General features: G+C 41.0%; 3 long non-coding RNA genes across 3 annotated transcripts in view; all 3 read right to left on the bottom strand.

The window, feature by feature from the left end:
• Nucleotides 1-7,613, bottom strand: part of LOC134473033 (uncharacterized) — a 35,664-nt gene extending 28,051 nt beyond the window's left edge. The window contains exons 1-2 of the long non-coding RNA XR_010043118.1: nt 7,239-7,613; nt 6,427-6,492 (exon numbers count right to left, since the gene is read on the bottom strand). This is a non-coding gene — a long non-coding RNA (uncharacterized LOC134473033). The remainder of the gene's footprint in view (nt 1-6,426; nt 6,493-7,238) is intronic.
• A 1,903-nt stretch (nt 7,614-9,516) lies between these two features.
• Nucleotides 9,517-25,165, bottom strand: LOC101787566 (uncharacterized). The gene is made up of 3 exons (XR_216097.4): nt 24,923-25,165; nt 17,557-17,958; nt 9,517-16,726 (listed from the first exon to the last, which is right to left on the bottom strand). It is a non-coding gene; the product is annotated as an uncharacterized LOC101787566 (long non-coding RNA).
• Nucleotides 21,822-24,797, bottom strand: LOC134473034 (uncharacterized). The gene is made up of 2 exons (XR_010043119.1): nt 24,497-24,797; nt 21,822-22,967 (listed from the first exon to the last, which is right to left on the bottom strand). It is a non-coding gene; the product is annotated as an uncharacterized LOC134473034 (long non-coding RNA).
• Nucleotides 25,166-25,592: the final 427 nt, after the last annotated feature.

The following is a 25,592-nucleotide window of genomic DNA, read 5'->3' on the forward strand; positions in this document are numbered from 1 at the left end:
ATAAGCAAGGTCTTTCTGAACAGAACCCCAACTGCACAAGAAATAACATTAAGGGGCTGGGGATTTAGCTCAGCGGCATAAGCACCTGCCTTGCAAGCAGGCGGTTGTGAGTTCGATCCCCGGTACTGATAAAAATGAAAAAGACAGAAAAAAAAAAAAAGAAAGAAATAACATTAAGAGGAGTTCTGAAGATGGTGGCTTGATAGCTAGCACAGTAGAGAGCCTCTCTGAGAAAAACAACTCAGACACTAGAATTTAACAACGTGGAGAAGACCAGATGAAAGGAGAGGGATTCTCACAACCCAAGAAGAAACTGAGGAAAAATAAAAAGAAAGAAAGGAAGGAAAAACGTGGATGAAAGGCTGGAACCAGACATGCTCACTGGGACTAGTCCTGCACTGTGCTGGGCGTGCTGTGGAGTCAGACAATTCACAGTTGCACTGAAGCTGCGGCCACCAAAATTGGGAGTTGGTGAGTCTGTGGCCCTTGGTGGGAGGATATGGCGCAGTGTACAGTGGAGCCAAGATAGAGAACTGCATTAATTCGCTGTGAATGCTGGAAATTGGGTCCCACGGCAGGTGTGGCCGACTGGAGGACACATTGGAGTTGGGCAGGATAGGCCTGAACCCAGAACGGCAGTGGCATCAGTCAGCCACCCCTGGCCCAAAGAAGACTGGTGGGATCTGCTTGGGCTGGGTCACACCCCTGGTCAGGACCCAATGGTCAGGGATAAAACTGTCCTGAACCTGTGACATCCACAAAGCACAGAATACATGCTGAAGGCACTTGCTGGTTGACTGGCTCAGAGAAGAGGGGGCAGCCTGCATTGTCCCTGTGTGCACCTCAGATAACAGCAAACTGGAGAAGGCAGCAAGCCCCCAGCCAGCACACTTTAGAAAAACCATAAGCAATATGGAGAGGGCCTGAGACCTTCACCATACACCTGTCTGAAAGAAACCAGAAACATGACAAGAGAAAGAAATAAGAAAAAGCCTCCAGCTGCTGACCCTGGGAAAATAAGTCCAGGAGTAGTAAATACAGAAGAGATCCAGTGAAGCAATCATGCAATATTGGCCACAACAGTGGACATAAAAAAAAATACATTCATGACCTCACAGACGAACTTAATACTGAAATTCTAATCCAGGTGAGGCAAGATATAAAAAGATTAATAAAAGAAATGCTAAGCCCCTCTCTAGAAGACACAGATGGAAGAAAGGAACAACCCAGAAAAAGAAGAGAAATCTTTGGTGAAGAATACAAACAAAATCTAGAATACATGAAACAGATCCAAAGAGATTATCAGAAAATTAAAAACTCCACTGAAAGCTGGCAAAATGCCTTGACAGAAACTAAAGTTAGACTTTCAAAATGTGAAGATAGATTTGCAATGTGTGATCATGAAAGAAAAGACCTCTTAAAAACAAGGAACCAGGCAGTAACAATACAAAGGCTAGAAAATGACAAGAGGATTTATAACTTATGAATAAAAAACATGAGCAAAGAAGCAGGAGTAAACACAAATGAATTACAAAGGCTATTCACAGAAATAATTAGGGAAAACTTCCCAAGCATTGGAAAAAAATGATATCCAGATAAATGAGGCATATAGAACTCCAGACAACTATAACCAAAACAGATCTATACCCAGACATATAATAGTCAAGATCCCATAAATTCACAAGAACACAATATTAAAAGTGGTCAGACAAAAGAAACAGATTACCTATAAAAGAAAATTCATCAAAATAATGACAGACTTCTCAACACAAACTATCAAATCAAGAGCAGCGTGGAGTGAAGTAGTCCAAGCCCTAATAGAAAATAACCTCCAACCCAGATTGATGTACCCTGAAAAACTCTCTCTCAAAATTAATGGAGAAACAAGACGTTTTCATGACAAGGAGGAACTGTGGGAATTCGTGACCACCAATCCAATCCTACAAAAAATACTGAAGGACATTCTAGAAAGAGAAAGAAAAAAATACCAGGATTCCAGCAACAGTGGCAGAGAAGCCTCAATGAATGGGGCAGGCAGTGAAATGAAGGAGAAAAGTGGCCAAATAATAGCGGAAAAATAGAATAGCAGAGATGAGACAGAGAAGGTGGGCTATAATCTCTAATATAGATGGCCTTGATAGACTAACAAAAAGAAACAGGCACAGCATAAGGATCCATTGAGATGCTCTGTATAGAGAATATACTCAGGGCTGGGGATTTAGCTCAGTGGCATAAGCACCTGCCTTGCAAGCAGGCAGTCGTGAGTTCGATCCCTGGTACCAATAAAAAAGAAAAAGACAAATATATATATATATATATATATATATATATATATATATATACTCAACCTGAAAGAGGGTTAATAAACTAAAAGTCAAAGATGAGAAAACGATGCTCTATGTGACAGGGAACCAGCGAAATAGGGACAACTCGTCCAGCAGCTGCACATAGGTTGGAAAGTCATGGCACTTTTGTACAGTGGAGAAGTACTCAGCTATAAGGAAGGAAAACCTTGAGGCTTTAGTAAGTAAACGAATACAGCTCAAAATCAAGCTTAGGGGTAAAAAGGTTCAACAGCACTTAGACAGATAACAGGTTGCCCCCTAATCTAAAAACTAGAGACGTTAATGCGACCCAAAATATACAAAGCACCCTGAGAAAGGGGGGGAGGAACTGTCTAAAAAAGGAAGGCAGGGGACATTGTTCATAGTGTATCAGGATTTAAAAGCCGTATTAGTCTTATAGCTCGGTTTAGTTTGATTTTATTTTGTTCCAGTCTGTCTACTCATACTAGATTTGAGGGCACAGACAGCTATCCCCCAAATAGCAGGATATACTATGGTAACTATCCTTAATTTCCTATTAACTTAAACTGAAGCCCTATATTACTTACGATGTCTTACTATGACTGATCTTACTTGAATCTGGTTAGACTGCTGTTCTGTCTTGAGTGATTTTATTTTAATTTGGTATGCTTGATAGTATCAAGTCTAAGAGTACAGGCAACTACTCTGAAGATGGCAGATGTAATAAGATACCAATTCTGGTTTGATTATTAACTGCTTTTGAAGTCCTACAATGTCTCCAATGTTGTGTTTTTATTAAAATTGCTATGTTCAATTATATTATGTCTGATGATGTAGACAATTCTATTGAAAATAACAAGAGACAGCATAGTAACTACTACTATAGACCACCTAACATTGTGGTTTTATGTCTTTTTCATTTCATGTTTTTCTAGGAATTTGTCCTGTTGTCTTGATTTGATCTGTTTTTCCCTATAATACAGAAAGTATAGGTATACATGTAGAGAGTCACACATGTGGAGAATTTCTAAATAGTTTATGGGAACAGATTATATAATGCACGATGTAATGAACAGATACTTTGAAGAAGAGACACTAAGATACCCAGTGCTAATTATGTAGCATTATGATATAAAATTTAGCAATACTATTATTCATTGTTCAGAGTGATATTAGTCTAGTCTCTTATGTTTAATTTTAATATACGTAAAGAAATGGACAGCCATTTTGAAGAGAACGAGAGACATTATGGCAGCCATTGTTGACTTCCCTATTGTCTGTTCTTGACCTAAAAAGCCTTCATCATCCTGTTGATTAGTTTAGTACTACAATGTTCACTATGTATCCACTGTGTGTGAAGATGTGGACAACTATTTAGAAGAAAACAAGAGACAATATGATAGACAGTGAAGATCTATAATGGTCTTGCTTTGAAATCCGTGTTTCTTAAAATTGTTTCCTTATGATCTGTTTTGTTCTGTTTGATTTTACCCTCTTTAAAATAAAAAGAAAAGAAATAACATTAAGAATCAACAAATATAGGCCAGGGATTTAGTTCAATGGCTCAAGCACTTGCTTGGTAAGTGCAAAGTTGTGAGTTTGATCCCCAGTACCAAAAAAAAAAAAAAAAAAAAGAATCAACAAACATCAAATTAAAACAAACAACTAACAGTGTGAAACGAAGGTCTACAGAATGTGGACAAAATTTTGCCAGTTACTCCTCAAAGGATTACTACTTACAACATATAAAGAACTCAAAAAAATGAGAGTCCCCAATAAAAGATGCAATAAAAAATGGGCAACTGAAATAAATACACTTTACAGAAAAAATACAAAGGGCTAGTAAGTACACGGAAAAATGCTCGACATCTTTAGCCATGAAAATGCAAATCAAAACACAATGATTCCATCTTACTCCAGAAACAATAGCTATCATCAATAACTCAACAAACAACAAAAGCTAGGGCTTTTGGGTAATATAGCTCGTGGTACAGTGCCTGCCTGGCAAGTGCGAGGTCTTGAGTTCGATTCCTAGTACCAAAACCAAAAACAAATTCTGGCAAATTTGGGAACCTTTCTACATTGATGGTAAGCATGTAAACTAGTTCACCTAGTATGGAATCATTGGAGATTCTTCAAAAACCTAAAAAATAGAAATCTATTCAACACAGATACTCTCTTTCTAGGCATATTCCTGAAAGAATTAAAAACATTACATTATAGTTATTCATTTCCATGTTTATAGCAGTACAATTCATAACAGCTAAATCATGGAAATAGCCTATACGTCCATCAACAGACAGATAAAGAAAGTGTGGTATATATACACAATGGAGTACCATTCAGCCATAATGCAAGAGAATATATTCAAATCATTTGTACAAAATGGATGCACTTTAAGATTATGCCTTGTAAAATACAACACAGAAATTTAAATATTATATGCTTTCTCTTACGTGACACCTGAAGTATAAGTAATTTAAAGAGTAAAATAAAAGATACACAAAAACATAAACAAAATAAAAGATACACACCCGGAAATAGGAAGATAGATCTTTTACAGTGATCTGGAGGGGGGTGGGCAAGGGGAAAGAAAAATGATTAAGATACCATGTACCAACAACTCCCCATGAATGTATTCATTATGCATCACAAATATGTACTAATTTTAATGATATAAAAGCTTACTTCCTTCATGAAGTCATCCTTAATCCAGTCCCTAGATTGCTCCCCTCTAACACTGACACTAGTGAGTGCCTTTCTCAAAGTGCCAGTGAGTATTTCTTTATATTTTAATGTACACATGAATAGTAATCACTATTTAAGGGGCTAAGGATTTAGCTCAGCGGCATAAGCGCCTGCCTTGCAAGCAGGCAGTCGTGAGTTCGATCCCCGGTACCGATAAAAAGCAAAAAGACAGAAAAAAAAATAGTAATCACTATTTAATACATCTATGTATTACCTCTTCCAATGAAATCCCATATATTAAAGAATTGTATCCAATTCTATTTGTGCTGCTCATATAAATGAGCACAGAGTAGCCATAACTAAGTGAAAAAACCAAGGAGCAACCTGTTAAGGGCAAATCTTTATGAGGGCACCAGGTAAGAGAAAGGATTCTCTTTGGAGACCTTAATTTCACATACAAGGGCCAGTCATCTAGATATGGACAATTTAAACTCAATATCCATGTAGAAACATTTGTGCACTGACCTAGAGATGAATCTTTTTTTTTTTTAAATTGGTACCGGGGATCGAACTCAGGACTGCCTGCTTGCAAGGCAGGTGCTTATGCCGCTTAGCTAAATCCCCAGTCCCTAGAGATGAATATTGACTCCACCATTTAAATGCTTGGTAGTGGGCAACCCATTCAGGACTCCTCCTTGTCTCTCAGAAGCTATTCCTATTCCCCATTCCTATTCTCTCTTTTTTTTTAAAATTTTATTTAAAAGGAAAAAGAGAAAAACACAAAACAAAACAAAGCAGTGTAAGGGTACAAGTAATACAGAACTACAAAAAAAAAAAACAGTAAGAAATCACCAATTAATAGATTACTTATTATCATCTTAGAGATAGTTGCTCCCATTCCTATTCTCATAAAATTTTTACTCTTAATCTCCACAGTTTCTTAGAATTCATTCTTGGACTTCGAGGAACAAGAACTCTTATTCTTAAAAAAAAAAAAGCTTGGTAGCATATGACAAGTTTCTTAACCTTACTGAGCCAGTTGTTACATCTGTAAATGGGAAATAATATCCACTTTTCACTGTTGTATTGAAGATAAATCAATGTTAGGTGTATCTACCACGCAGCAAGTGTCCATAAATCCATAAATGTTGGTTCCTTTCTCTTTTGCTAAGACAGAAAGATTTGGGGATAGCGGTACAGGAGTTTGAGTCAAGGGCCTTCTTACCTGGCCCTAGCCCTTTTATTTTTAGTTAGGATATTACTAAGTCACCCACCCAGGCTTAAATTTGCAGTCTCCTTCTTCAGCCTGCCTCTTTTGGGATTACAGGCATGCTCTGCCACATCAGATTACCCCCCCCCCTCAGTCCCCCAGCCCCTCACCCCCATTCAAGAACAGATACATTCTGGACTGAGAAAGACAACTTCATCTCACCTGGAAACTAGGAAACTAGTCATATCTTCTTCCTCTTGGGCAAAGCCAGGGTGACAGGAGGCAGAGCTGGAGGAGAAAGGAGCCATTAGAGACCAGGCCTGCCTTGCAGCTTTTCACAAGGAACAACTGTTTTTGCCTTTGCCCTATGATGTCTTGTCTTCACACGACAGACTGTTCATTTTAAGTGAGTCTTTCCTTCTATTCTGAGACAAATCTTCTGTGGCTGTCCCCATTCTCTGAATGTGGTCACTAGAGCCAACGCATCCAAAGAACGTCTAAGGACCTGGCAGCTGCAGGAACCTCTTCCTGCTCCAGCTCCTGCTCCGGCCTCCAACTTTGGCTCACTAGCTTTAGAAGGTCTCAAATCACACGTATGTCCTCTGAACACGAGATCCAGTTGCCTCGGGAGCTACAGCTTTTATTTTTAAGAGTACTTACTGCTTGTCGCCTGCCTTGTAAATGTGTGGTCGTGAGTTCAATCCCCGGTACTGATAAAAAAGAAAAGGACACACACACACACACACACACACACACACAAGAGTACTGCTTGTTCCTGTTTTGACTGGCATCTTTTTCCTGGGCCCCAAATCTCTGTGCGTCCCAAGCCTCTCGCCCCCCACCCCAGCAGCGGGCGGGCCAGTCAGAAAACCAGATGGGGCTCAAAGTTACACTAAACTCCTGTTATACATACCTGCAATCATTCAGGCTAGGGACCTCTGGACACAGGACATACAACCCTGAATGAGAAACCTGGCACAGAAAGGGCGAAAGCAGCCGCACACGCTGCTCTGTGAAGGAGACTAGCGACTGACCTGCATCGCTCCGAGTCCACAATGGTGGCCCCAATCTGGGAATGCTCACAGTCCAGAAGGTACAGAGCTGTACCAGCAGGCACAGAGCTGCTAAATTAAAGCTGGAGTAGGAGACAGGAGTCCCAGAGCTACTTGGCAAGCAGAGCTGGGTGAAGGGACTGCTTTAGAGAACCTGGGAGGAATCGATCCACCCCCGGATTGCGGGAGCCACACTCTTAGAAACTATCACCTGGGGACAGATTTCGTGTTTCAAGCTTCATACAACTCTGACCACAGCCTTCTAATTTCCATCTTCTGCTGACCTATTGCGCTAATAGAAACTCAACCCAGCCGCTAGTAGCTGCAGAAGTGTCACCCATTCACCTGGTGGGCAGAGGAACCCCGCCTGCGACGGCACTGCGCCTGCGCGATGAGTCTAGCCGCCCCACAAGGCCCTGCGCCCCCCTTCGCCCCGCCCCATACACTGGAATCACGCTGCGGCACGTGGCCGCCTAAGGAAGTGATTCACGTGAGTTGAGAAATTTTTCACCTTTAGGCTCTTCCAGTGGGAGTCGGACGGCTTCTTCTCAGGACAAACAATGTTCAGGGGTCCTGAAGGAGCGAGGGGGGCGGGATGGAGCCCGCGCCTCAAGAACTGAGACGAGTTTGAAGCGTATTAGAGTTTGGGGGCCAAGAAGGCAGGAAGAACCGATGCCTGTCATCTGCCCGGGGGACCTGTTTGAAGTTCTGCACACTGGCTCACAGGGACCTGCACGTGCTCTCGGGGAAGGGGTTCAAAGGCAGGTGGCAAGTCCTTCCTACAGTTCTCTGAAGGGCATCCCACACCACCGGGGTGTGGCCTCAACCCCTCTGCCCACCCCTCACCACCACCACCACCACCGTACAATGGCTGCTTCCGTTTCTAACAGGCTTCCAAAATCCTTGCAAGGATCCCAAATCTTGGGGCAATTTCTTGGCATTATTTGGCTTTTGGAGAAAAATGCCTTGGCAGCCTTGCACAAAGTCTGTTCACGGTTCCGTTAATTCCCTCCCCCGCCCCGTTGTCCCCCGGTCCTCTACTTCCATGAAAAAACTGGTGTTGCCAGAGCAGGTCTGGGAAGATGGTTGAGGATAGAGGTCAGCTCGGGCCTGTTTAATAAATTACGGAAGTGAAGAGGTTATCAGGCCCTGAATTATCTTTGACCCTTTTTACAGTGTGGGGCACTTGATGTGTTGATTCTAATTAACCTAAAAGACAAGCCCCGCCTAATGGCTACATCATGTGTTATATATGATGTAAATTAAAATGTAAATTAAAAAAAATTTTTTTTGGTAGTAGGAGTTGAACTCAGGCGCTTGCACTTGGCAGGCAGGCACGCACGCGCTTATGCATCTGAGCTATATCCGTGTCCTAATTTTTAAACTATTTTTCCATGTTTGCACCATAGCGATAGTCATTAGCACTATTAACAAATATTCTGGGTTGTGTACACAGAGAACTGCATTTTCCTCTCGCTGTTAGCAGAGAGTGTATGATTTGAGCACAAAATGTAAGCAAAGTAATGTGTATACTTCCAAAAAGAAACATTTAAGAGCAAATGCACAATCTGCCATGTTTCTTTTCCTCTGCTTGGTAGCTTGTCATGTTCAAGGTGGCAGCAACCGCTAAAATGGCCCCCAGGGATCTTTTCCTTCTAGTTTGTGAATCCTTTTTTTTTTTTTAATAAACATGCAGATTTATTTTAAATCAGCTCGGTACTTGATACAGATTGATTTTAAGGTTTTTGATGAACTGAAATAGAAATTTCTAAATACAGCAATGTCCGCCTGTGCAATAAGTATCTGAAAGGTAAAATAAGGTATCTGACAGAACTATATTGATTGATTTATACTCAATCTAGAGCAGCACAGAATATAAAGAGAGGAAGCAAGTAGATAAGAAAAGAGTTTAATGAGGGCGGCACAGAGGGAGTCACCACAAGGAAGGCTGTGGTGGTTCTTCCTGCAGACAAAGGGCAGGTTCTGCCTGATACAGCCTCTGATTGGGGGTAGGGCTCTGGGGAGTGATGTGAGCTGATTTATTTTGAGAGAGTGCCAGGGATTGGGTTAACCTTGCATGCCTGAGCTTTGGTGGACTTTTGGGAGGGAGAAACTATAGGGGCTTCTGGGAAGAAGGAGATATGCATTATCAGTGCACAGCTTTGAACCACTGTCATGGCGAGTGTGATGTGTCTCAGACGGGGGTGGGGGTGGGGGAACCTAACATATCAGCATGAACAAATCAGAACAAACCCAAAAATTATTGGTTAAAGATACTACATTGCTTTTTTTATTTTAAAGAGGGTAAAACTGAACACAACAAAACAGAACAAAATAGATCAGAAGAAAACAATGTGCCACAGATTTTAAAGCAAGATAATAGAATAGTTACCATAATATCCCCTGTCTTCTTCCAAACAGTTGTCCATATCTTCACACACAATGAATTCATACAAAACAAAATAGTATTAAACTGATCAGAAGAGAGTGATGAAGGCATTATAGGCCTTCAAAACCAGGCAATAGGAAAATCAACAATGGCTGCCTTAGTATCTCTTGTGAATAAAAAAAAAAAGATACTACATTGGTAAAAGGAAGGGAGGAAAAAAACAGGCTGTGAATTCTGTTGCAAGAGTTCCTCTACAGACTTGCAAAATCTAACTTCATGGCCAGGGATTTAGCTCAGTAGCCTAAGCGCCTGCCTGGCAAGCGTGAGCTTGTAAGTTTGATCCTCAGTACCAAAAAAAAAATCTAACTTCTTATGGTTTTGTTGTCAGAGGAGTGCTCAAAATTACAGAAGTTTCCAATTATTTCCACAAAATTTCTTATATATGCTTACATTAATGTGTGGCAACCAGTGCCTAAGTGACAATTACACCACTGCAGCTCACTTTTGCTACATTGTGAGGATGGAAATTCTGTGTATTTTCAAATGAAGCTTACAGCACTGACTAAATACTAACAGCCATGGAACCATAATAAATTTTGTGAAGTACCTTACATATCACTACTCATAGAAACACAAAATTGTGAAGTAAGACTGTTTTCCAAAAATCTTTTGAAGCCAGAGATTTAAACACTTAAGGCACTTGAAAACATTAGGTATATGTACAAAATTCATGTAAAACAAACTTTAGCTGTTTAACTGTACCAGCAAGTGACAAAGAAATGGTAACTTCACTTTGAGAACCTTTAATATAATCACCTCAATACAAAGTTTCAATTTATGAAATGAACCAAAGCAGTATGTCATTTCCTACTATAAAATACTGAAAACCAGCTGCTTAACTGAGCTAAAGGGAAAAAATAAAATAATGATCTAGAAAACTAAAAGCCTATTTTAAACTAATTAATGTCTCTGAACTAATCTAATGCAAGCAAGGGAAGAATAAACATCCTAAAACTAAGAAAACTGGAGCTTTATGAGGAATGACAGAAATGAAAGTATCCATGCCTATTGTTCTATGGGAATTGAAATAAAGGAAAGAGAAGAACAAAGCACAATCTACCAAGGATAATCACTAAAAATTTATAGGTACTAGATCAAAACCCCAGATTTTTTTTTTAGTTCAGGCTGGTCCCGAATTCACGGAGATCCTTCAGCGTCAGGCTCCCAAATGCTGGGATTGCAGACATGTGCCACCATGCGTGGCTTAAAACCTATAGCATTGATGAAATTACACTAGTCATATTTGCTCTGAAAACTTAAAATGATTGTCTCATTTAAAGAAAAATGACTCTACAAGGTATTTTCTTATAGCCTCATAAAAGTTATTTTCTAGGAAAGTTTGGGAGAAATATTTTCAAGGCACAGTAATGTTAATATATCTTTTTGAATACAAAAATAAAGATATCTAATTTTCTCTCTCTTCATCTCTAAGAAAAATGTTGGGAAGTTCACAATATCAAGGCTTTTGACTCTGTAGCTTAACTTTCTCAGCTATGAAAAAAGATGTTTTTAATTAAATATTAACAGTCTGATATCTAGCGGTAGGTTTACTACTGCTCATTCAACAGTATATCCTCAGAACAAATCATAAACATTTTATGTTACAGCCAACTTTTCAATTTGTCTTTTAAGGCACTGTTCTTTATGTTTTCCAAGATATAAGATGCTTTACAAATATGAACAACCTGTTACACACTAATGGTTTGTATCCTTTCCAATTGTGGCAACTTATCTCTAATGTAGAAAAAAACATCCAAGCACAAAATTTTATTCTAAGGATACAATTTAGTACTCCTAAATAGATTAATTCCCCCCTTTTTTTTCTTTTCAGTACCAGGGATTGAACTCACAACTTCGTGCTTGCCAGGCAGGCACTTATGCCACAGAGGTAAATCCTGAGCCCCTAATTCTACTTCTTAAATGCTAGTCAAAAATCTACCCTACTGATGCTTGTTTCGCACACTTCGCAATTCTGGCCACTAAGTAACATCTTGAGTTAAGATGAAAATAATGCAGCTTTCAGGCTTTATGGTGACTAAATTTAATCTGCCAAGAGTCAAAAGGTTGTCTGCACAGGACAACATTTTCCATCTCTTACAGAAAGTTATATTTGGCATGTCAAGAAAAGAAACATAATCCCATAGCAGCAACCATTTAAAATAAGATAGCCCCAAGGATTCATGTAGAATATTTTATAAATATTCTTTTGAGCAAAATGACTTAACTGACTTTTCTTTAGGGATAATGCTCCAAACTATGCTATGCAACTTTTGTAAATTTAAAGGTCTTGGAATAGCATCTTTCATGTGGGACTTCTTGCAAGATAGTATTTTGGTTTCAGTGAGTTACACAAATGAATTGTCTGTCTGGTAATTTAATATGTCCATTTACAAAGTATGGTAATTTTGTTCTTTAGATTTGCAGAATTTATACAGAAAGAAAATTAACAGCCTGTATACCCAGCACAAAGACAATTCTACCAATGAAACTGGCTGTGTCAAAGGTAGACTTCCTCACAGGTCCGAAGGTTGGAGTCCAAGTGGTATTTGCTGCACCTGTTGTGGTTGGGGTGGAAGGGGAAGGTGGAGCTGTGGTTTTAGGTGTTGCATTGGTTGGCACTGGAACAATCGTAGTAGGCACAGAACACAAGGCAGTGTTGTTCACCATGCTACAACTACTGTCAAATTACCAGAACAGTAGCTCTTACTTGCTTCTTTACATTCTATCCTATAGCAAGTAGTATTAGCAATACTTGAATTAAAACAGAAAAATGTTTTTGTGGTGTTCACAGGTTTCTAGTGCAGAGGTGGTGGTCGGCAGAGCAGACATTGCAGTTGTGAAGGTTATCTTGGTAGGCTCAGAACTCACAATCACTGTCCCATTTGGGGTCATGATGATGGTGGGGCTCACAGAGAACGCAAGCTGCAGGCACACCACAATCAGGCAGGTGGTGGCCCAAAGGAACTGGCAGGAGCGCAACCCCCATCATGTCCACAGCGCTGGCGTCCAGGCAAAAGCTGCCTAAGTCTAGTCTTAGGTAATCTCCCTTAAGTATGATCTGCAGTATGTTTTACAATTTTTTTTTTTTGATTTGAGGTTTTATTTTGCTGCCCACGTCAACCTCCAACTCCAAGATCCACACTTGACTTAGCTTCCCAGGTAGTTGAGACTACAGACTGGGGTCACAACATTAGGCTGTGACTGACTCTAACGTATGGAATACAGCAAAGGTGATGGGATGTCAATTCCAAATTTAGGTTAGAATTCCATTTTGCTTGCCTTCTTTTACCCTCTCTAGCTTTTTTAGGGGAGCAGGTCTTGTCCTTCCTCCCTTCTCTTACTATAAGAGAAGACAGCTGCTTTGTTGTGAGCTGTTAGGTGCTAAACTGAGAGATCAGTGTGACGAAGAAATGACGTCTCCCTCTCCTTCCAGGGAGAAAAGTATGGAGGACAGGGAACTTTGATACTGAAAAAAGTCATTTTGACCTTAAATACTCTGGACTGGTTCTAAATCAGATTGAAGAAAGATAACTCTCACACCAAGTAAATATATTCATTGCTTTACTAACTGTAATTGATTTCTAGACTTACTTGAAGACATTTTTATGAGATGGTATTAGTTTATAAAGTAATTTAAGAATATCAAAACTCCATATTTATTATTAGTATATATATAATTTGTGGATGCCAGAGCGAGGTGGTATGACATTTAAGCAGCATACTGTCATAGGACTAAAGGAACAAGACAAAGCTTAAACTTTTGAATTTTGATTTTCAGAAAATCAGTTAAGTCTCTACTCACCATCACCCTCCAAAAATGGTTAAGTGAAAAACAACTGAAATTTGTACTTTTATCCATTTAATCCAAAATTTATGCTTGAAGAAGTTGATTTTGTGCCAGGCATAGTGGTACATGCCTGTAATCTCAGCACTTGGGAGGCTGAGGCAGGAGGATCACTAAGAGTTTGAACCAAGTCTGAGCTAGTGAGATCCTGTCTCAAAAAATCCCCAAAATAAAAAATAACCTTGCCCAAACCCTAAAACTTCATTTTGTGAAATTAGGTTGAAGCTACTGCTATACCTAAGTTCTACAACCACTGAAGAAAAAGGTTAAAGAATTTTTTAAAATTAAGCAATCCTTAAGTGAAATTCAAAATTTTCACTTAAATCACTGTTAGTTCATGTATCACTAAAGTGAATACAATGAGCTTCCACAATATCAAGTTGTTTTTTTTTTTTTTTTGGCAGTATTGGGGCTTGAACTCAGGGCCTTGTGCATGCTATGCAAGCACTCTACAATTGAGCTTCACCTCCAGCCCCACAACATCAAATTATAAAAAACTTAAAACTCTGGGATGCTGAGACAAAGGAATTTCAAGTTCAAGGCCAGCCTGGGCAACATGGTGATACAGCAAGACACTGTGTCAAAAAATAAAAAGGGGCTGTGGATGTGGCCCAGTGCAAAGGCCCTGGGTTTCATTTCCAATTCCAGTAAAAAAAAAAAAAATTACATAGCTTAAAGAAACAGAAAAATTGACGCTTTTCAAGTAACTTGATATGATACCTGTGTTAGTCATATACAAATTTCCAACTAAACCTGTTTCATCTCTGAATTAACTTTTTTTTTTTGTCTTTGTCTTTTTGAGACAGGGTCTTGCCATGGAATTAAGCCTGGCCATGGGCTCACTTTGTAGCCCAGGTTGGTTTCAAACTTGCAATGATTTTCCTGCCTCAACTTTGAATTAACTTTTTTTTTTTTTTTTTTGGTCTTTTTGAGACTAGGTCTCTTTATACAGTTCAAGTAGGCCTTGAGCTCACTTTATAGCCCAGGCTGGTCTCGAACTTGCAATGATCCTCCTGCCTCAGCCTCCCGGGTGCTGTGATTACAGGCGTGAGCCACCACGCCCGGCTTGAATTAACTTCCAAAAACAAAGAATACCAAGTGATTTTCCTCCAAAAGTCACTGAAAAGTATAGTCAATTCTTGTAAACTATATATGAGCACAACCAGTTACTTGTTTGACTAAGGCTTACTGCTACATGTGTAGCTACAGTGAAACAGAACAGGTTGTATTCCCTATTTTTTTTAAATTTTATTTTAAAGAGATTAAGATAAAAGAGGACATAACAAAGCAGATCAGAACAAAACAATTTAAGCAACATAGTATTTCACCACAAGACACCCCAATATAACAGTAGCTACCATAGTGTCTCTTTCCTTGAAATAGCTGGGCATACCTTCATACACAATAGTATCAAAAATAACAAAGTAGTATAAAACCAGGAGAGTGAAAGTATTACAGGGCGTTCAGAACCAAATAACAGAAAACTAACAATGGTTACTATATTTTCTCATTGTCCATAAAAAATCTGTTTATACTACCACGCATAATAAAACCCAATAAGATACAACATGATAGAATCAATGGAAACAGAAGAACAAAAGTTTGGTAGGACTTCTAAACAAGATGACATTAAATCAGCACTGGCTATTATAATGCCTTGTTTTCTTCAAAATAGCTGTTCACACCATCACAAATAATAAAATCAAACAACCCAGGATAAAACCACTCCAACTAATGAATGGAAACATTGTAAGGCTTCAAAGCAATGTAATGGGGAATCATGATTACCATAAACTTTTACGTACTCTTACCATTTTGTATACTAGGGAGACTATACGGTATTTATAAATGTGAGTTTGATTTATTTTGCTTGTGAGTATGGTCTCAAGTTGCATCCATTTATTTATAAATATCTCAATGTGATCATTCTTTTGCTGTTTTTTGTTTGTTTGTTTTTGCAGTACCAGGGATTGAACTCAGGACCTTGCGTTTGCCAGGCAGGCGCTTATGCCACTGAGCTAAATCCCCAGCCCTAATGTGATCATTCTTTATAGCTGAGTAGTAACAACTTTTTTATCCATTCCTCAGTTGTTGGACACTTAGGTTGTTTCCAAGCCAGCTATTACAAATTGTGCTGCTATAAACGTGGGTGCAAATATATCACTGTGGTATGATGTTTTCAGTTGTTCTGGGAATATGCCTAAAAGCAGAATAGCTGGATCAAATGGGACTTCCAATCCCAGCTTTTTGAGGAATCTCCAGACCGACCACAATGGTTGCACCAGTCTACCCTCCCACCAACAGTGTAGGAGAGTTCCTTTTTCCCCACAGCCTCTCCAACATTTGTTGTTGATAGTTTTCTTGATCCTGGCTATTCTTTCTGGAGCAAGATGGAATCTCAGTGTGGTTTTAATTTGCATTTCTTTAGTGACTAATGATGATGAACATTTTTTCATGTATTTATTTGCCATTTGTATTTCTTCATTAGAGAAATGTGTATTTATCTCAGATGCCCATTTTTGGATTGGGTCTTTGAATTTCGGGGGTCTGATTTTTTAAAATTCTTTATATATTTTAGAATATTCCCTATTTTTAACTGAAAAAAATGCCATTTTTTCTACAATAAGTGCTTATATTATAGAACACAACTGCTTTCCTCAGTGCCCTGTAATCAAGACTCAATAAATATATTTGTGCACATATACAGACAAATGTATATATTTCAGTGTTCTATACAAAGAAACTATACTGCTCAAAGCTGAGCAGAAACACTGGAAAACTATGTAATGTTACATAGTTTTGACTTCTACCCAAAGTTGAATTATCACAGTAATAACTGCCACGCTTATTGCCAAGTGCCACAAAACACAGATTGAAGCTCATAATACTGAACTTAGAATTAGACTTCATACTGCATAAACCATATTTTTTATACAACATAAACTGTATTATTTTACTTATAAGTGACAATTATATAAATTGTGATTTTTAGGATGTGTTGAGATGAGAGAATAAAGATGTTTACTAAACCCTTTAGACAAAATTTGAGCCTGGTGTGGTGGTGCACATCTATAATTCCAGCATTCAGGAGGCCAATGTGGAGGACTGCAGCCAAGTTCAGGGCTAGGTTGGGCCACATGGAGTTTTCAAGGCTCTTATGAGCTTCACAGTAAGATGCTGTCACAAAAAAAAAAAAGAGAAAGATAAAATTGGGATTTTTAAATTTGTGGTAAGATATAAGGTTTATTAATTTAACCATTTTTAAGAATACAATTCATTGGCACTAAGTATATTCACAATGTTGTAAAACCATCACCATTATAGATATATATGTATTGGGGGGGCCTAAAGGTCTAATATCTGCTAGGCAGTACTCTAATACTGGGCTACATCCCTAGATCTAGATATATAATTTTTATATAATGTATACAGACTATATTTTACACCTACATTTTACAACTACCGTTACTCATTTTTAAGTAATTCAGGCATTTCAATAATTTATATAAAAATCACAAATCAACAACAGTGTATATATAAATTATAGTCAATCTGAAGCCAGATTGTGCAATTTTGCACCATTTCCTAAGCTTTATATTCTACAGAGCAGCTGGGAATATAGCTTAGCAGCATAAGTGCCTATCTGGCAAGCACAAGATCCTGAGTTCAATTTCTGGTTAAAAAAAAAGTCTATATTCTACAGTAACTATTTATAGCTCAAAATTTTCTATGATCTTTCAATAAAATCGGTAATATCACTTAAGACTATCATTTTCAGAACATAGTTTTTCACACTCATTCAATTAGTAGTTTTTCTCCTTGTAAGCTATTTGCTGCAAGGCAAATTTAAGGCTTATTTCATTCTTTCATCTACTTAGATGGAAAATGAGATGAGTATTCTATTTACAGAATTTTCCACACATCACAATTATTTGCTTTACTGTGAGTGAAGTAGTGTTTAAGAAAATAATGACTTCTTTATTCAGAACACTTAGGGAGTTTCTCACCTCTATGAAGTTTTTCATGAATAGTCCACTCTGATGAGTCAGCAAAGGCTTTGCCTCACTCTCCACTGTAGTAGGATTTCTCTTATGTCTTCAGTATGTTTTCAAAAGGCTGAATTCTACCTGAAGATTCTCCCACATTTCTTGCATTTGAATGAATTCTCATACTCATGAGACTTCACATATCAATAAAGAGAATGTTTTCCCACACTGACTGCACCTCCAGTGTGTAGTTCCTGGTGGACCATGAGCCAGGCCTGCTTTACACTTAAATGTTTTCTTACAATCTCTGCACTTAGGCAGGCTGGTGACTCCTACCACAAAGTCAGGGTCGGTCCCCCAGTTGTCAGCTCCTCTGTCATCCTGGGTGATGGACACAGCATAGGCTGTTGATGCTTTCCACATCTGAAAGAGCAGCACCAAGGTTACAGAGTAAGCACAGCCACCTTCAGGCCCAGGTTACCACGATGCCAGTGCGACACATGGAGGGCAGGAGCCACATGACCAAACGCCCTTCCATCATCACTAAACCTAAATGACAGCTGTAGGGATAAAAACAACTGAGAATTAAGAGCTCAGCTTGTTGTAAATCTTTTAAAAATACCACTCTTTGATTTCAAGTACTTTAATGATTTAATAAATGTTTCAAATCATTTAGTAGAGGGCTGCCTTGTCATGTTTTGGGGCAAATGCACAGCATAGAAGATGCAACTCCTCCTATGTTAGGAGGCTTAGAAAACAGTCACCTTTATCCATAGCACTTTAAGTTGGTTCTGTAAGGTTTGTTGTTATAGAGAACAATGACTGCATCTGCAGTTACCAATAAGATGCTGTTTGTAACTTCAAACCTTCAAGGGCTTTTAAACAATTGTTAAGAATGGATACATTTTCCAGAGAGAATGAAAATAATCATAAAATTTCACTGAGGTTATAAAGTAACTGAGAGATGTACCAATTAAAATAATTTTTAATTTGACCAACCAAAGCTGTGCCCCAGGCTGAACTAAGAATTCCAACCCTCCCTCCTCCAGCACTACAACAGCTCTTGCAGCTTGTGTTTCCTGGACAAAAGCCCTTCCCAGCCTGAGAACCTCCTTCCAAGCTTCCATTCTAGGTCTCCTAGGTCTAACGGCCACATCCCAGATGGCGGTGAGAGGGATGATGGTGCACTGCTCTCAAGCTCTACACGGGACTCCTGCCTCCTCCTCTAGGTGAAGACCCATCTGCCACCAGTGGGCAGGACCTATACAATGCCCCTCAAATGAGAATCACCTTGAACCTCCTCTAGATGCCCAAGCATGACAAGAACTTCCCAGATGTTAAAATCAAAATGGATCAAAGACCTCAATATTAAAACAGAAACATTAAATCTGCTGGAAGAAAGAACAGGTAGAACTCTTGAAGACACAAGTGTAGGAAAAGACTCTATCAACAAAACCTATTACTCTGAGTGGAGGCACATGCCTGTAATCCTAGCACTGGGGAGGCTGAGGAAGGAGGATCACCACGAGTTAGGGGCCCACCTGGTCTACATAATAAGTTTAAGGCCAATGTGAACTACACAGTAAGGCCCTAACTCAAAGAAAATAAATAAATAAATAAAACAAAACAAACAAAAAAACGTAATCACATGGAAAATATAAAGATTCAACAACTGGGATCTCATCTTACTAAAAAACTTTTGCACACCAAAAGAAATAATCAACAGAATAATGAGACAACTCACAGAGTGAGGAAAAAAATAGCCAATTGTTTCTTATCAAAGGACTAATAGCTAAGGAGGGGTATAGGGACTGAAGGGAAGCGAGGGGAACATGGAAAAAAATGAATCAAGGTACGCTATGTTCAGGTACAAAGTCCCTATGATGAATGTGATCATCATGTGTATCTAAACTATACCAATAAACTTAATAAAAATAAATAAACATACATGAAGCACTGTATTGAGCCCCACCAGCCCCCTAAAAAGAATTTCCCGGCTGTGATTTGCCTTTGGCAGATTTTAAAGAGCAGATAAACAAGCCTTAGCACTGAGAGGCATGACATGACAGTCTGGTCCCAATCATCCATTCACAGATGAAAAATTACACTGTGTGCATGGCCGCTTCCTGCCCTGAGCAACACACTGTCCTCCACAGGGCAGCTGCCCAGAGGCAGAAATCCAGGAACCACAGGTTTAGTCACTGGAAAGGACAAGAGCCACTGTGGGGCCACCAAAACTTCCATTCACCCCAAGTCGATGATGCAATAGTCAGCTGCCTGCCTCTTTCAGTTTCATCAGGAAAAAGAGTTACGCCTATCGGATCATCTTTCTGCAGACCAGCATCACAAGCTAGGAGGGGAGACGTTCCACCTGCTTTATACCATCAGGCCTAGTGGTTCCTGCCACATGCAGAACACAAGGGAAAGAGGTGAAGGACTCCCCTGAGAAAGGCCTCCTACCCCTAGTTCCCGAGCTTTCTGCAATTTCCTTTTCTAAGACAGATGCAACACTAAAACTTTGACTTCAGTTTGTTTGTTTGGTTGGTTGGTTTTTTTGAGACAGGGTCTTGCTATGTAGTCCAGGCTGGCCTTGAACTCACAGTGACCCCCAGCCTCTGTAATGCTGGGATTACAGACATGTGCCACCACAACCAGCTTGGCTTCAGTTTTTAATTGAACTTTTTTTAGTACTCAGCCTAAAACCCAGGGCCTTGTACTTGCTAAGAAAACACTCGACCACTGAGTTACATTCCTAGCCCCTGACTTTTGCTTTTCAACAATGAAAATTTTTTCAGAAAACTGTTGGTGCTTCTCCCTCCAACTTCCCACTCCTTTTCAGTAAAGTGGTTTTACCCTTAGGACCCTGGGGAAAGAACATTAAAAAGTTCACAATACACAACACTTTCTTCCCAAGTGATGAATGGCTGCTTGCAAAACTCTACTTAAAACACAATAAGCCAATACCGAGTGTCCAGACATTTGGAATGCTTCTGTGTATAAAAAGATTAAGGGTGAAAACAGACATCTGCTGCCAGGCCCTCTAGGCAAATGTATCTTTCCAGAGCTTTGTAGAGTACCTCAGGACTCCTCCCCAGCATAAAAAGGTTTTAGGAAGATCTTCATCTTACTAATTAAAAAGCTCAACACAGGAACTTAATAAAGATTGGGGGGGGCGCATAAAAAGAATTTAGATGTTACCCACATGCACCAACTGCCCATGAAGAATGTCATCACTGTGTATTGCAAATGTATACTAATAAAAATTTTAAAAAAATTAAAAGTGACATGTTTCAAAAGACAACTACACAGCATTACTTAATGGAAACAGAAATGACTGCCTTAGTTGCATTTCCTGTCTGCTATAATCCTGGTACCTTTCCATTCTTTATTCTAATTCACAATGCTGCTAAGAACAATACAGTTCTATTATTGTTAGTTTTTATAAGTGATTTAAGGGAAACATTCTCTGAAGGGATCCGTGATGAGCCTGGGAGGAAAGGCCAGTGTTGTAGGTACTGTCTGTCACATGAGCCACATGAGAGACGTGTGCAGAGATGGAGACCACAGGAAGCAGACTGCACTCCCAGTGACCACGCAGTTCCTGAACAGGGAACAGGACTTCAGCCCACATGCTGGCCAGTCCACCAACACACAACCTAGTCCCCAAGACCACACATCAGCCTCAATGGGCACCACACTGCTCCATGGCACACACTGTGGGGAAAACAAAACGCCCCAGCAGAGTAACCTGAACCAGCGCTTAGATCTCCACCCAGGAAAGAGTGTGGTCCTGACTGGCCTTCACTTTCCTACCTAGGTCCTGACCCAGCTATTGCTCTTTCTCTTTCTGCAGTCCCTGTGGATTGCTTAGTACACTCTGGCTACTACATTGTAAGTATAGTCACGGTGCATCTTCAAAAATCTACCCAAAGAGCAAGTTAAAAAAAGAATTAAGATATGTTATGCACGCGTACTAAGTCCCTGTGTTGAATGTCATCAATGCAAATGTGTACTAACAAAAAGAATCTCCCCAAGGACAGCTAGTGATGGGCTGAAACCTACACTCATTTATTATCCTATCAGCATATTAAGTTTCAAAGCTCAAAAAAACAACTGACTGGAAAATGAACTTCTAATCCAAAGTGAAAGACTCTGGACCCCCACCTCATACCATGCACAAAAGTTAATTTAGGCCTGGGGATGTAGTTCAGTGGTGCAGCCTTTACCCAGCATGTGCAAAGCGCTGGGTACAATCCCCAGCACAAATAAATAAGTAAGTAAATAAATGCATGTCTTAAATCGGTTTAATTTTTTGAGACCATAAATTTGACAACAGTTTCTTAGATGTAACACCAAAATTATAAAGAAAAACAAAACAAACTGGACAAAAGTTAAAACTCTGCTTAAGACATAAGTGAAAAGATGACTGACTCACTGAGAGAAATCTATTTTCAAAGTATATATCTAGAATATATAAAGAATTCTTTTAATTCCATAATAAGAAAAGATACACACCCCCATTTAATAACAGATAAAGGAGCTGGGCACAGTAGCCCACTAGGTCCAGCATTCCAAATGCTCAGGCAGGAGGCTCATGTGAGTTTGGAGTTCAATACTGGCCTGGACAAGACAAAGAGATTCCTATCTTATTAAAAAAAAAAAAAAAAAGTGGGGCAGGGCCCCAGGGGGAGGTTGGGGATGTAGTTCAGTGGTACAGAATACGCTTAGCTATGTGAGGCCCTGATGGGATGGGTTTAATCCCCAACACTGCATCAAAAAAAAAAAAATAGTAATAAGAGAATTAGAACCCTTCTTCAGTCCTGGTGGAAATGGAAAACAGGCAGTTCTTGGAAAGGTTAAACAGCTACCATATGACATAGAGATTCTACTTCTAAGTATACACTCAAAAGAAATCAATGCACAAGTTCATATAAAGACTTGTACATGAATATTCACAACATCATTATTCATAATAGCCAAGAAGTGGAAACAATCCAAAATCCATCAACAGACAAACAGATGTATAAAATGTGATATAGTTACCAAGTGGAATAGCATTCCTCCACAAAAAGGAATGAAGTTATAATACATGCTACAATGTGAATGAAGCCAGACACAAAAGACCACATACAGTAATATGATTCCATTTATATGAAACATCTAGAGTTGGCAAACCTGCAGAGACAAAAAGTACAATAATGGTTGCCCCAGGCTAGAAGAAGGGGAGACTGGGAAATGATGGCTGGGGTACAGGGTTTCTTTTGAAAAACATAAAGAACGGCTCTGGCTATGTTGCACAGGTTGGCCTCCAACTGCTGGGCTCAAGCAATCCTGCATCCTCCTGAGTAGCTGGGACAACAGCAGCAGCCAGTCTAGGATTGCTGAATTAATGACACAGTTCCAAAGTGCATAGCGATGAGGGCCACACAACTCTGAGAATAGAATGAAAACCACTGACTTATACACTCTGAATGGGTGAGGGTATGGCATGCAAATTATATTTCATTAAAACTGTTACAAAAAATTACTGCTCAAAGATAAGACTGTCACCAAACACCATTAATACAAGCTTCTCTTGCAAAAAAAAAAAAAAAAAAAAAAAAAAAAAAAAAAAAAAGCCCCCCCCCCCCCCGAGTGTGGAGAGACAAAATAATCCTGCCTTGAATAAACAGGGTGAAAAACTCTGCTAGGAAAGAATGCTGTAAGACATGGGGTAAAAGCACCCATTCAGAATCAGCTTTCCCTGAACTTCACTGCAGACAGCTCAGAAAAAAGCCAAAAAGGAGCAAAAAAGCATCTGTTGAAGCCACAGTAGATGTCACAAGGCCCACTCTTACTCAGAGGAAGCCTCTTATAACAGAGCACATACTTTTGGGTTCATGCCTAAGCAGAGAGCAGTGGCTTTGCTTGGCACAGACACCAGGGAAAGACAAGCTGATGGGCATTCGGTCTGCTGCTATCAGTTGCCCAGGTCAAGGAACAGTGCGACTCAGGGCACTAAAGGCACTGGTAAGGAAGCACACATTCAACCACATGCCAGAGCACCTACTGCATGGGGTAGGTCAAATGTCTGAATCACCAAGTCTGTTTACTCTAAATGTAAAATGCTTTAAAAACAGGTCCCATTAAAAGTCAGCTTTCAACAGTCACAGTGGCACATGCCTGTAGTCCTGCTACTCAGGGGGGAGGCTGAAGCAGAATTTCAAATTCAAGGCCAGCCTGCACAAATTAGAAGACCCTGTCTCAAAAAAATGTTTTTAAGGCTGGGGAGGTAGTAGAGCACTTGCCTAGCATGCTCAAGGCCCCAGGTTAAAAAACTCCAGCACTAAAGGAAAAAAAAAAGGATGTCATCATTAGACAGGATAAACTTACAATTACTGGAGACCTGATATGAGCAACAGCTCTGTATCCCCCAGCTCTTTACTCCTGCATACCTCAAAGTCCCTAAAACCTAAGGCTGCTTCCTTGTTTCTTCAATTTCTTCTGACATACTTTCCCTACTCAGAGAGAGAAGGAGCACTGACTCAAGGCCCTGGAGTGGGTGACTCACTGTAGTTCAGAAATGGACTAGTCAGCCCTCCCTCTCCACAGCCTAGCCTAGCCTGGCAAGGCCAGCTGGACAGAACTGCTATCTGCATCAGCTGTTAGGGTCTCCTGGGTCACACTCCTGACAGAACGCCCAGCCAAGTCAAAACTGAGCATATCCTGCAGGCACCTCAGATGCATGGCCAAAAACAGAAATTCCGCCTCAAGTGGCCCCAACAGGGCCCCTCCCACCCAAACCCTCCAGCTGGGCGGCTAAGGTTGCTCTGGTGCCAGACCTATCCCATCCACGGAAACACAGAAGCGAAACACACCCGAGCACCTTTCTGGTGCCTTGGCACACACCCAGGAGGGAGGGCCTGTTCAAGATTCCCAGCTCCCCTGCGCCGCAGCATTTCAACTGACCCCATTTACAAACCTCTCTCAGGTGCTCATGGCCGATCCCGAACTCCCGCGCAAGCCCGACCTCCACACACAGCGCCCTCCGACCTTCACCCCTTCCCAGGCTCCCACCTCTTCCCCAGCACTTCTGACCTCCGCCTCTCCACTCCGACCCCATCCACCTATGCCACCCTCTGGGATCCCGAACACCTCTGGTGCAGGGTCTCTCTCCGGGGTTCAGGACCCCCTGACCCGCGAGCCCCTCCCCCTCAGACCTACACCTCCCTAGTTCCCGGGGGCCCCAGCACCTCGGTCTCCAGGCCCCTCCGCCCCAGAGTCCTGACCCACTCCCCGCGAGCTCCTCCTCCGCCCAGGTGCCCATTCCAGACCCGCTCCACCAGTGCCTGGGATCCCGACCACCTCACTTCCTGGTCCCCTACCGAGAAACCCGAGCCCCGCCTACCCGCTGGACGCCTCGGACGCGGATGCATGACAGGATAGCCTCGCCTGCTCTGCCCCGACCAGCTCAAAACCGCAAGCGGAAGCGCGGTGAGACGGCCGCTTCCTTCCTGTTCCGGGCGCTGCTTCCACCGCCCGCTGGGGCTGCCCGTCCCAGCCGCAAGAGCCTCGCCCGCTCAATGCCACGGGATCCCCGTAGGTCCGCCACAGTCCCGCCTCCCCCGCAGCTCTCACAGAGCCCGCTCACTTCCGGTTCGCCGGGGGCGGGGCCGCATCCGGGTCTGCGCAAGGTCACGCCCTGGCCCCGCCCCCTGTCTGCACCAGGGCTGGGGCTGTTGGGAAGCCACAGGCGCGGGCCAGCCCGTGGAGGCTGGAGGAAGTTCTTACGTAGAACGGGTATGTTAAGAGAGCTGCAAAGTAGACAATCAAGCCTGGGGTTTCTGAACTCATAGTCCCGCCCTGGCGAGAAGGGAAAAATGAGCCACACAAGGGGGAGGTAGTGCCCCATCCCTCGAGCACTGAGGACTCGCACTCAGGGACTGTGACCATTCTGCAGGAGGGAACATGCCTCTACACCCTCCAGCCCTCATTCATCCCTCCACTCATTCTTCCAGCCATCACCCACACACCCATCACTCATTTACTCACTCGTCCATTGTCCAACCACACCCATT

This window comes from Cavia porcellus, unplaced genomic scaffold, assembly GCF_034190915.1.
Source record: "Cavia porcellus strain 051 isolate PalLab524CR breed Dunkin Hartley unplaced genomic scaffold, mCavPor4.1 scaffold_25, whole genome shotgun sequence".
Lineage (NCBI taxonomy): Eukaryota > Metazoa > Chordata > Mammalia > Rodentia > Caviidae > Cavia > Cavia porcellus.